The following is a 13,501-nucleotide window of genomic DNA, read 5'->3' as shown; positions in this document are numbered from 1 at the left end:
TCGCGAACTAACACGGTCGGCCATTTAAGGGAGTCAAATAAATGGCCGACCGTGTTTGTCAACGAGGTAAAACGAAAACCACGCAATTTCGAGGCATGTTTGTGTAGATCATTGTATTCTACTTTTACAACATCTTTCTAACCATACCAATTTTATAAATAATGGTTACAGATCGCTTTTCAAAGACCAACTCGACCGATCCAAGGCAACGTGTTCCTTTATTAAGTCACAGTCGTGACACTTGTGTCCCTAAGTAAGACACTTTCAGCCGTTGCTTCGTTCTTCGGATCGGACGTAAAGCCGTCGATCCCGTGTGACGCGCGTAAAATAACCCAGTGCACTTATCGAAAAGTGAATGGGTACGCCCGGTGTTTATGGTTTGTTTGGCTGCATATTGCGCCACAGCACCTTGTTAACCATGACGTGGTGCTATGTAAAAGAAGTAGGTCACATAATTCAGACGTAGTCCCACATCTTGCAAGAAATTCTTTATATTGAAGCGCCTTGAGCCTCACTGAGTGACGGATATGCGCGCTATATAAGGAACCACTATTATTACTTTTCTTATAAACATATATTCCAACGTCACGTTAGCCCAGATCTATAGAGACGACTTATTTTTAATATGCAATGCTGATTGGGTCTTTCATCGGCACATGTTTCAGAAGCGTGTTCCCATGTGGCTGTACATTGACATCTTTGGTTTATGTTCAAAGACACGCAATGGAGGAATTGTGTCCTATGGGCAGCGCCATTTTAAAAGGCATGTCATCAAATAGGTGTGAAGTGAGTGATGTTTACGCACTGGGCAACCCTGTACTTTTCGTAAAGCTCTTCGGTTTGTGTTGTACTTTTAATAAATTGTGGTTGGTAGATTGGATTTATCTTTGCGCCTCATAATACAGCGGGCTAATACTATCTTCCGATTCCGGATCCCGTTATAATTGTGCCTGATATGGCGACGATTCGGAGTGTGCGTGGACAAAATCAAAGAGGCAGCGAGGAATTCGAGAAATATCTAATGTCAAATGTGACCCGCTCTGTGAAAATGAGTCCCATGTAGGCAATTTCAAGAATTGAGTTATATGCATGGCTGGAAAGAACACATCAGCAGCAGTAATTTGGTATGTGTCTAAGCTTGAGGGTGTATCGCGTTGCTGAGTTACTCCCGTTTGAAATTAGCCACTACACCATTTTTGTGAAAAACACAAAAATGTCCATAACTTAATATTGCATTGGGCAACATCTGACTCACTTTCACAGAGTGGGTCCACAATGTACACTTGTTTGTCGGTTTATATGTATTCACTTATAAGTTGAACACAGAAGACACTCTTTAACAAAATGCTGTGCTCGACTTCATCAGACACTGACATACTTTGCCTAATCAAAAAAGATTGCTGCATACCCAGACAATCTTATCTTTTTGAACTTGGGGCGGGATGGGTGGCATATTAAAACGCTCGTCTCTCACCATTATGGACCTGGTTCGATTCCTGGCTAGTAGGACCGCGAGTGTGAGTAGAGTTCTTTGGATTTAATAGAAGCAAAGTGAGTCAAAAATTACTTTTAAAAGATGCAGTAAATGTTTCGTAATATCCTAGAGAATTTTTATAACCGCAAGACTCTTGAAATCGTAATTATTTTAGATGGCACGTCATGATAGTCCATATTATACTAACTTTCAGTGGTATATATGCCAAGGCGTATATTAATTGTGTTTTAGACTTTAACAGCTTTTTATGGTTAAATAAATTTAGTGAACAGTGTCACTGCTTAACTGTTTTCATAAGCTGATTTAAATTTACTTGTGATAGTGTGAAAAGTAAACCGGTGAATACATTATTTCGTGTGAAATATATACTTGTTGCAAAGTGGATAGACTGATGTAAAGTCACCGCAATACTGAAAAATTCGCGTCAGAAATGGCGTAACGTTTGAACTTCCAACAAACCGTTTGGCAGGTACTCAAATTGAGGAAAATATTACAAATATTGTTTTTAAAGAAAACAGTTATTTCCACCCTATATTTTGGCAAAAAAAACACAGTGGTCAAACACAGCATGGTAACATCCCGTTCTTGTGGTCACCTTTTACTGCTCACTTTTGAATGGTCACAATTGAATTGTCACGTTTCAATGGTCACGGTTCAACGGTCATGTTTCAATGGTCACGATCTTATGGTCATTCAATGGTCGTGTTTCAACTGTCACAGTTTACTGGTCGTGGTTCATTGGTCACGTTTCAATAGTCAAGTTTCAGTGGTCACGATTCAAAGGTCACGTTTCAGTCGTCACGTTTTAAAAGCCACATTTCAATGGTCACGTTTCAATGATCACCTTGACCATGGTCACGTTTTAATGATCACGCTCCAAAAGCCACACTTTGTGGTCACGTTTCAATGGTCACGTTCAAAAGGTCACGCTTGTGGTCACGTTTTTAAACAGCGATTAATGTTTAATAAGGATGTTAACACATTATTTTGCTATTCCATTTTCGATTAAACCAATGAGGCAAAGGTTTTGGCACTGGTATTAGTGAACTCAACTTTACCTGAGTCTTTGGTTGTATTGTTTTGCTTTACATTGACTTTTGTGATGCACTGCTCTCTCTCTCTTTATCATCACCATTCCGTACTCTATCTTTAACCAACTTACCCCGTGGAGCAGAAACCAGATCTTGAATCCGTTACCAGACTATGTAGCCTGGATCATCAGTCAGTTCTATTGGATTTTGCCAGCATGGACGGCCTGCCAATGCGCGTTACGGGCTGACGCACTTCAGGGCCCCACTAGTCACTTCCGTTTGAGATTGGTGCTCTTGAGAATAAACGTGTGCTTGAGCAAATCGTTCAGACAAATTTGACTTTCATTCTATTCGGAGAAGTAAGTCAACTATTCTAAAGGAATTACAGCTGCATGGCTTCTAAAGCTGTACACTGCAATTCGGTTATCAGTCAACATGTTCTAAGGTCGTTGTTGTTGATGATGATTTTGTTGTTGTTTGTTGTAGTTGTTGTTGTCGTTGTTGTTGTTGTTGTTGTTGTTGTTGTCGTCGTCGTCGTCGTCGTCGTCGTCGTCGTCGTCGTCGTTGTTTACGCAACAATGTTGGTTTGTTATTATTTTATTGTTGGTGTTATTATTTATTTAATCATTTATTTGTACTGACTCCATGTTTATACCCATAAATGGTAAACAAATGATGGCACTTTATTGTATGTTGCATGCGGATTGGGCCTCTGTATTTTTTATGATGTCTAAAAGTTTGTAACTTTGACTGAATGATGTACGTTTGGTGAATTAATATTATTTCGAAAGTGAATTTTGAAACGAAAAAAACGGAGTTTAAAAAACAACAGAAATTTTGACCGGGTGGATTGTTGTAATGCTCTACTTTAGAAAAAAACAACTTAAATTGAGACATACTAATTTAGCCAACAGTTGACCACACAAAAAAACACCAAAAAGATCCGAAGCTTTGGTTGAACAACATGTTTTCAACATTACAAAATCGTAGAATTCGTTACACTCTCATCCCATGAAAGCAATGAAGCCAACCGTTAGGAAGAAACTTTTCTCTCAGTGAGCGTCTAGAATAATATAGGTTGGAGCAAGGTTTCTTTATGCCACCAGAGAATTGTTGATAAAAGCTTTAGCCACGTCACTAAGTTACTTACCGGCTCGTTCTGAGACTACTTGCGTCATACCATCCGGGATGTCATTTCCTATAATCGAGCTAACTTTCGACGACTCTCACCGGCTAGAACACAACATGAATATTTTTTTTAGGAACTGACGTAAAACTTGATTTTGCCTTAAGTTAACTTATTGGCATTTAACGCAATGTTTAAAGACAGTGTACACTATTGGTAATTGTCAAAGACCAGTGTACTCACTTGGTGTATCTTAACATTATGGATAAATAATAACAACCCTGTGAAAATTTGAGCTCAATTGGTCCTCGAAGTTGCGAGATAATAATGGAAGAAAAAACACCCTTGTCACACGAAGCTGTGTGCTTTCAGATGCTTGATTTTGAAGCCTCAAATTCTAAATTTGAGGTCTCGAAATCAAATTCGTGGAAAATAACTTCTTTCTCAAAAACTACATCACTTCAGAGGGAGCCGTTTTTCACAAGATTTTATACTATCAACCTCTCCCTATTACTAGTTACCAAGTAAGGTTTTATGCTAATAATTGTTTTGAGTAATTATCAATAGTGTCCACTGCCTTTGAAATAATTTTATGGAAAATAATGGTATTGTGTACTACTTAAAGGTTCCGTTAACGTTTGGTTATGACTCTGCAAATTAACGACAATTAAAACTAACCAGGAAGAACATAAACTTTGAAATGCATGTTGAGAACCTGTTCACGTCGAGGTACTGCGGTTATGGAAAAAGATACATTATTTTATAATAAAAAAAAATTGAATCTGATGAGAAGTAACTTTTCTCAGATTGTGTATTCAAGATTTTTGGCATTACCTAAAAATTAAAAAAAAATTAAACACGGCCTACCACCTTTATATGAAAAAAACCATTGGTTTCAATTAACGGGAATCTCTTTGAAGGCAATCGGAAAAAGACTGTTAAAAAACTTGTGTGGTCTTCAAGGACCATATTAAAATAAAATAAAACCCAAGAAGTCTTGTTACCTCTGAGCCCTAGCCTACATTTCTCGTCTAATCATTTTAATGCATTCCCGCTACACACTCTACACGAAACAAGTTCAATCCATGTTAAGTTGACAAGAAATGAAGTAAATGGATGTTTTCTTATCTCCAGCATTATCCGGAAAGGGTTCCTGACGAATGAGATATACTACCCTCGTGTAATTTAACGCCGCTTGTAGCGGCATCAAAAAACAAATGCGACAACCTTACAAGTCCGAGGTCTTTATGTTTTAGGAACAGGCTCTGCATGTCTTACAACGTGATGAACAATTACATTCACCAGAGTAATTGCTTGCAAAAGACACGTAATACAAACCCGGTAAAGCAAATATTCACGTCTGACGGATTGGCATGGCAAACACAACCTGGTTGTTCTACGTGCTTAGCCGACTTGAAATAATTGTGTTCATGAGATTTCCTGGAAATTGTTACTCTCTGGAAACAACTGTCTGTATATATCGAATTTACCCGGTTTCCTGATCGTATCGTGCCTGAGCCATTTCATGGTCAATATGACCCATTTCTGGGTCAATATGACTCATTTCTGGGTCAATAAGACCCATTTCTGGGCCAAGAAGACCCATTTATGACACGTTTTGGCCCATTCTGATATACAATGACCTAGAAAAAGGCTGAGCTGATGCAGAATTTAAGCTGAAATCTACTTTTTCTTACCTGTTTCCGGAGTAGCCTGATTTAGAAATGGGTCACGCCCCTGTCACCATTGCTTCGGGTTTTTAGAGCTTATGTCTACACCATTCAAAGCAACAACTATCACTCAAATATTACAGGGTATCCTTAATAACATTGTTGATTACAATGTTGTTATATTTTCTCTTTCTGTCATGCAAAGGCAGAAATGAGTGGGGCTTCAATTGGCATAATATAAACCAAGAGTAAGGCTTACTTTTCTTGCTAGTATTGATTTGTTTCTTGTTTTAATTCAAAAGGAGCATATCCCTAAAACCATGAAGAAGGGTTACATCAACATTTAAGCTATACAAAGCAGTTTGCATCATGACAGCAAAAGTGTCAAATGTTAAACCATAAAAACATTATTTTGAGCATTGAATTGTTTTAACTTAGCAAACATTCACATATTCGTCCTTCGGATGGGACGTAAATCCGTTGGTACCGTGTGCTATGTAACGCACGTAAAAGAACAAAGTGCACTTATCGAAAAGAGAAGGGATTCGCCCGGTGTTCCTGGATGTGGCTGTTGAATGCGCCGTAGCACCTTGTAAACCCTTATAATGTGCTACATAGTTTGGTCTCAGAGATCATAACTTAAATAAACCTATTTTTCTGTGTATAACCTAAGCGCCTTGAGTACCTTGTTGGTAGATACGTGCGCTACATAAGACTTAGATATTATTGTTTAACATACTTGGCTTTAAGCCATGTACAATACCTTTTTCTTTGTGAGGTCATCAACTAACAGTATAGGTTACTTTAATCAAACTTTGTTTATGTTGACTGTCACATCATGTTCTATGTATGTTCCTAATACCAACGTGTTTAGAGACACTGGACACTATCGGTAATTGTCAAAGATCAGTCTCTTACTTCATATGCATAAAATAATAAACCTGTGAAAGTTTGAGCTCAATCGGTGGTCGAAGTTGCGGGATAATAATTTACAAAAACGCCTCTCACTGTCGCACAAGTGTGTGCTTTCAGATGCTTGCCTTCGAGACCTCAAATTCTAAATCTAAGGTCTCGAAATCAAATTCTTTAAAATTACTTCTTTTTCGAATACTACGTTACTTCAGAGGGATCCGTTTCTCACGTTGTTTTATACTATCAACAGCTCCCAATTACTCGTTACCAAATAAGGATTACTCGTTACCAAATAAGGATTTGTGCTAATAATTACTTTAAGAATTTACCATAAGGGTGTCCACTACCTTTAAAAGTCCAACCCCTAAAGTTAACTGCAATGTTGTGTAAGCTTATCATTATCATTAAACTCTTTTAGAGGTAAATGTCGATGCGCATCAATCAGCCGTCATTACTAAGGATGTGTAACTAAGTGTTAGATTTTTAAAGTTAATGGTGCATGATACTTTATTTAGTGATTAGAAATGATCGGCTGAGGGGGTGGCACTAAGTCATGCCTTCAGCAACCAAAGGACTTGACATCCCAATATAGTTCTAACATCAGTGATGCATAACCAGTGACAGTGTGTGTTTTCGCGCGTACAAAGTGCAAACAATCTGCTCTTGAAAAACCCATTTGCCAAGTTTACTTTCTGCGAGAGCGGAAGCACCCTCGATTGCAGGCGGAAGGGTCGCACACGCGAGCTGCCTGGGCCATGCTATCGGCCCAACCATCTGAAGGTGATCGGAGGGTAAAGTCGTTGGGTGTGTGTGATTAGTTACTCAAGGACAACACCATTTGGAATGAAAACAAATGGGAAAACTAATACTCTCTCGCCTTACGTTAACATTGTCCTAAACTTAAGAGTAGGCCTGCCACTTTCCAGACGTATACGTTACAATTACAAGGTGTTATTTTGTTTGCCAGTGGTACACAATTTTTTTTTCTCTGTCAGTTTGTGACTCGACTAGTCAGAGTTGTGGTACCTGTACTGAACATTTAATCAAAGGGGCACATTTTCTGGTGAAATGTACGATGACTCTTGTAAGACAGCTCCTCTCGGAGCTCTTATTCTTATCAGATAGTAACTTATCGTAAGAAGAGCTTATCTTTACTTTTTGGAAATAGAAATGTAGATGTATATAAAGAAACTGACTTGTAAAAATGTTACTTTTTAAATGTGGTCGAGTTTTTGAGATATTGCCGACAATCCAGAGCGAATACTGCTAATTTGTTTCCTCTTCTTTCTTTTCTGTTGAACTAAGTAATGTATAATGTCTCCTACTGCCTCTTAAAATTAGAATTCCTAGTTATATCACAGTTGTTTTTCTTCGTCATCTTCTTCTTCTTTTTCTTCTTCTTCTTCTTCCCTCTCTTCTTTTAAACCAAATGTCTCCCACTGCCCCTTCAAAGGATGAGTTCTAATTATACCACTGCTAATTTGTTTCTTCTTCTTTCTCTTCTGTTGAACCAATTAATGTATAATGTCTCCTACTGCCTCTTTAAATTAGAATTCCTGGTTATGCCACTGGTTGTTTTTCTTCGTCTTCTTCTTCTTCTTCTTCTTCTTCTTCTTCTTCTTCTTCTTCTTCTTCTTCTTCTTCTTCTTCTTCTTCTCTCTCTTCTTTTAAACCAAATGTCTCCCACTGCCTCTTTAAGGGAGAAGTTCTAATTATACCACTGCTAATTTGTTTCTCATTCTTTCTCTTCTGTTGAACCAATTAATGTATTATGTCTCCTACTGCCTCTTAAAATTAGAATTCCTGGTTATGCCACAGTTGTTTTTCTTCGTCTTCTTCTTCTTCTTCTTCTTCTTCTCTCTCTTCTTTTAAACCAAATGTTTCCCACTGCCCCTTTAAAGGAGAACTTCTAATAATACCACTGCTAATTTGTTTCTCTCTCTTTCTCTACTGTTGAACCAATTAATGTATTATGTCTCCCACTGCCCCTTAAAATAAGAAGTTCTAGTTATGCCACTGTTGTTGTTGTTCTTCTTTTTTGGTTAAAAGGCGTAATAAAGTAAGAAACTTTGTAAAACTTATCCAATCCATTTCCGAGTGCTTGAGCTCTGTATGTTTCCACATCCATGGTATGATCCCACATCCATGGTATGTACATGCACGATGTCCGTGTGCGTGTGTTTTCTGATTCCGTTCCTGCGAATGCGCGTATAGTCTTGGTGCATATTCGCTAGTTTTCCGTTCACACACAGCGCGGCCAACTCACCGACAGCGCCTGCATCGCCCGTAACAACGTCTTGCATCCAGACTAGAGCGGACAACCGGTTATAAACACTGGTCATTATCAACGGTTTAAAAAAAAACACGTTACGCGCTCCTACCAAAAGGAATAGCGAAACTGTCTGAGGTATTTATGAATGTATTATGTCTCCCACTGCCCCTTCAAATGAGAAGTCTAGTTATGCAACTGGTTTTTCTTCTTCTTCTTCTTTCTCTTTCTGTTCTGTTAAACAATTTAATGTATTGTGTCTCCCACTGCCCCTTCAAATGAGAAGTGTAGTTATGCAACTGGTTTTTCTTCTTCTTCTTTCTCTTTCTATTCTGTTAAACCAATTAATGTTTTATGTCTCCCACTGCCCCTTCAAATGAGAAGTGTAGTTATGCCACTGTTGTTTTTCTTCCTTTTCTTTTGCGTTTTTTCTTTCTTGATGATTTGTATTGACATGGCCTTTCAGTATTCAGACCTGCCTAAAGAGCCCGTGAATCGACATACGAAAAAAAAAAAAAACATCGGCTCAACAAAACGATCGTGCGTGCCGTTTATGAGTGGCTGCCACGCTAAATCCAACTCGGGCGTCAATGCACTTTACTTCAGTGATAGACAGTGGCCTTAAAATATCCCATAAAAATCACAGTGCATTATGTAATAGCCTAATAAATAGCTTGCGTAGATAATGGCTACAAACAGGTTGGCCGATTTGCTGGCTGCAGAGAGGGACACCAACAAACTCGCCATTTGCTTTATTGAACTGCAGTCGCTCCCCTCTGCTCTCTCAAGGATGTTTTAACTTTCAACGCACAATCAGTCAATGGTCTTTGATGGTGAATCGTTTTTCCTTTGCTGGTTTGATTGCAACGTTCATCTCAGTTACAATTTCTAACTCGTATACGTTTTGAGGGTAAAGCAATCCAGACCCTTTTGTTTGCTTTTCTCGCAGCCAGCCAGCACGCTCTATCGCGGCAGCGAGTTCGTTCGACCGACAGTGATTTTGAAAGACCCGGGAACATAGTGTGCCAACGATCTCCCACTTGTGCAAGTATATCATGTAGTTCAAAAGCATCACCACAAGCCACGGCACATCAGGCTCTCAACACAGAGCAAGGATCGCTGAATAAGTTAAGTACTCCGTGAAGGGAGCTAGCTGCTTTCAAGCATTTCTTGTGAGACGACCTTTACCCAAAAGCAAGGAGAGCTTTTCTAGTCTTGAGGCTTTCAAAAGAGTTATAGGCAGTCCTTGATTCTGTGTGTGTTGTTCGTGCATGTATCCTACTGCAAAGATTGCGCAGCCGTTGTATTCAAGTGTTTGTTCATGATATCTACGATGAAATTCTGTACGTGAACAGTGTGGTGAGTTAACTTTAATTATCTACTAATTCAAATCGTACTTTGTGATCTCAGATTACATTTTGTTTGCATTGTCTCTGTGCCGGTATGAAATTATATGAAACAGCATTTGAACACCATTAAAATAACATGAGCTATTGGTTACCACATTGGTGCACATATATTCATTTTGAACTTGGCTATACTCTTTGAGTATGTTGGGAAATTGGGCGTGTTTTTTAAGTATTCCAAAATTGGTTTTAGCAGTGGTGCACAGTCAAAGACTCAAAGTCGTTTACAATGTGTGCAACAAACCGATGACATTGGTAATAATTCTACTGTTAATGTTATAGGTTGCAATGAGATACGAAGGGTATGCGTGGTGGTGCTGTGTCTTTGAAGGGGAGGTATACGGTTGGTAATCACTCTTAAAGGCATTGGACACTTTCGGAAAACAGTATTGTCCAAGGCCCACTATTCGTGTATCACAACTTATATATATAAAAAAAAACTGTGAAAATTTAGGCTCAATCCGAGTCGGGAGAAAGTAACGGGAAACCCCAACCTTGTTTCCGCACGTTTCGCCGTGTCGTGACATGTGTTTAAAATAAATCCGTAATTCTCGCTATCGAGAATTTATATTGTTTTAATGTTTTCTCAAAAAGTAAAGCATTTCATGGAATAATATTTCAAGAGAAGTCTTTCACCGTTTCCATCTGTTAACCCTGTAAATAATTTGTAAATCTGTTTTGTTTGTTTTTTCTGTACCGAAAGTGTCCAATGGCTTTTAAGTTAATGGTATTACATTGTTAGAAGCCTTCAGTATGTAGCAGCTTCCGGAATAGAACACAGAGCATTTTGAGAAATATTTCGGTTCGAAGTAGGCTAATCTGGTCATGTAAATAACATATTAGTTTTTGTGCCCCTAATTTGAACCAGATGAGCGTTACCGCAGTAACGCTTTTCAGACTGTGTTTTCCCATTAGTGATTATTCTTCCTGTATGATGGACTTTAATTTCGCTCGAGATTTTCGGCAATATCTTAAAATTGCGACCAATATGAATTCTTTACATTTCAGTTTTATTGTATGCATACATTTATAATTCCAAATAGCATTCGTTTACTTTACCTTTAAGTAAATGGGCTAGTTTTTCATCTGTTAAATTTTATTGTTCAAGAATGAGTGATGTTATGTAGAGTTACCAAACTCTGACTAATCTAGTCACAACCTGAGGTTTTAAATGAAATGTTCACTTGGTATTTTTGTTAATATACGTCTACATTGGATTAACACAATCGATCGGTTCAAAAACTTAAAACGTATACTTTGCCTTAAAGCCATTATACACTTTCGGTAAACAGTATTGTCCAAGTCCCACACTTCGTGTATCACAACTTCTATATAACATAACAAACCTGTGAAAATTTAGGCTCTATCGGTCATCGGAGTCGGGAGAAAATAACGGGAAAACCCACTCTTGTTTCCGCGCGTTTCGCCGTGTCATGACATGTGTTTAAAATAAATCCGTAATTCTCGTTAGCGAGAGTTTATATTGTTTTAATGTTTTCTCAAAAAGTAAAGCATTTCATGGAACAATATTTCAAGAGCAGTCTTTCACCATTACCTTCTGTAAACCCTGTAAATAATTATTTGTACATCTGTGAATTTTTTTTTCTCTACCGAAAGTGTATAATGGCTTTAAAGTAAGCGTAATCTGTAATTACTACGACAAAACAACTACTGCTTATGCATGGACGTTCTGGTTCAACCCTTCATTATTTGGTACACAAAAACGTATAACTTGCCTTTAATACACTTGGATTTCCCTGATTTCGCGTTTTCCATGATAATTGGAAATTCTGGGGGCCCGGAAGGGACAATTATAGGACACCGATCCTGGGTACACTCAGCGTCCCTGTATTTTACTCCCGTGCCTAATTACTAAAACCAGTTGCCAGTGACCCCCTTTCCAAGTTTAGTAGGTACAGAATTGCCTTTTTCACGGTAAATAGAACTCGCTTCACAATGTAAATATGCCTTTGGTAACGATCTGTTTGATTTCATTTACTTTAATCGATAGTTAATCAATATTGGCACTCAATTTGGAGAGCGTGCCATTTTGCAAAACTAAACTGTGAGAATTCCCCAAACAAGCGGTTGGCAAAATGTCATCATCTGCTCACTTAAATTTCGTAGAATTCTAAGAGTGCGTTTTTTTTTGTTCAACATGTTTACTTCCTTTTTATTTTTATACAATGAGGAAAGAGGGCGTGATGTATGCGCAATGTAAATAGAGTCCAGGTGATAACCACTGAAACAAGGGATGCCCTAGAAACGTGCACAGAAAACCAATTTGACTTGATTCGTAGAGCCGTTTTAATTTGATTGTGTATTATTATTAACGGGCACAGCCGGAGAACACGCATTATTGACAACCCTAAACACACAACTCGTCATAGTTTATGCATAGGCCTGCACAAACCCCACCCCTCCTCATAGAATACGTGCAAACTGTGCTAAGTATTTTCCCACGTTTTCATCCGTGTATGAGTCACTTTGTGTGACTTTTTATCTTATGTAAGTAAAGATTTTTTTTGCTGTATTTATTATCATGTTTTGTTATGGTAATGTCATTGTATTTCGGTTGTTTTGCTGCGATTTTAATCAAACATAAAACCATACCGGTGGTCTTGGATGGACGTTTCGTTAATAGACCGCTGAGCATGTTTTAAATGGCCTCAGTCTTTATCTCTTTTTCATAAATATAGTTATTTTTAAAGCTTTGCACAAAAAAAGACTCCATGGTGACTAGGAGAACTAAAATAAAGGATGTGTTTTAACAATTCATTTAAAGTTGGCGACAGTGTAATAAATTATGCAAAATTGAATAATGCCAAATATTAATTAATTAATAGGAGGTCAATTGGAAAGTGTAAATGGAAAACTCAGGTGTTCGGATAATTTGTGGTGAAGTGCCATCTTCATGGCCCAATTTCAAGCACATAAATTTGCTTAGCACGAAAAAGTATTGCTTAACAGAAACAGCTTCCCAGTCAAATATTGTAGTGTTGTGACTGGTGCTCCGCTCAATGTTTGCCTCTCAAAGCAAATTTGTTAAGCTTATAACTTCTGCTGAACACCTCTATAAAATAGGGTCCAGGAAACGAAAAGCACAATATTAATTTGTTAAAAACACCTACCTGTGGGTGATAACAATTTCTGATCAATAATACAATCAAAAACAGAATGGATTTTTTAAGGATGAATACTAGTGCATGGTCTTGGAACAACCGAGTCTGTTGAAACGAAGTTAAAATCAATTAAACACTTTTTTCCAGACTTGAGGAACATTCATTGATATCATTTCTCGGTAAAGCAACAACAAAATAAAGAACGCGCAAAAGCCCCAGGCTTTTTTGTCAGATATTTCTATTTTTGGTATTAGAGAACACTGAAAGCTGAACGGATGTCTCCCTTTGAAATTGCCCTGACCTTTTGCTGATGCTTCGCTTTAAACCCTACCTATATCTATATGCTTTAAAGGCATGGATACTATTGGTAATTATTCAAAATAATTGTTAGCGAGAAAACTTACTTGGTAACGAGCATTGGAGAGTTGTTGAGAGAATAAAACATTATAAGAAACAGCTCCCTCTGAAGT

General features: G+C 38.0%; 1 protein-coding gene across 4 annotated transcripts in view; it reads left to right on the top strand.

The window, feature by feature from the left end:
• The window catches only part of LOC139937620 (neuromedin-U receptor 2-like), a 100,916-nt gene that overhangs the window by 51,886 nt on the left and 35,529 nt on the right, over window positions 1-13,501 (top strand). Inside the window, exon 3 of one of the 4 annotated variants that reach the window (XM_071932852.1) lies at window positions 9,453-9,862. The exons of the other annotated variants lie outside the window; for them this stretch is intronic. The gene's annotated coding sequence lies outside the window, so the exon portion shown is untranslated. The remainder of the gene's footprint in view (window positions 1-9,452; window positions 9,863-13,501) is intronic. 4 annotated transcript variants of the gene reach the window in all.

The sequence above is a fragment of the Asterias amurensis genome, chromosome 5 (genome assembly GCF_032118995.1).
Source record: "Asterias amurensis chromosome 5, ASM3211899v1".
Taxonomy (NCBI): Eukaryota; Metazoa; Echinodermata; class Asteroidea; order Forcipulatida; family Asteriidae; genus Asterias; species Asterias amurensis.
The sequence above is the reverse complement of the archived record's forward strand: the minus strand, read 5'-3'. Positions and strand labels throughout refer to the sequence as shown.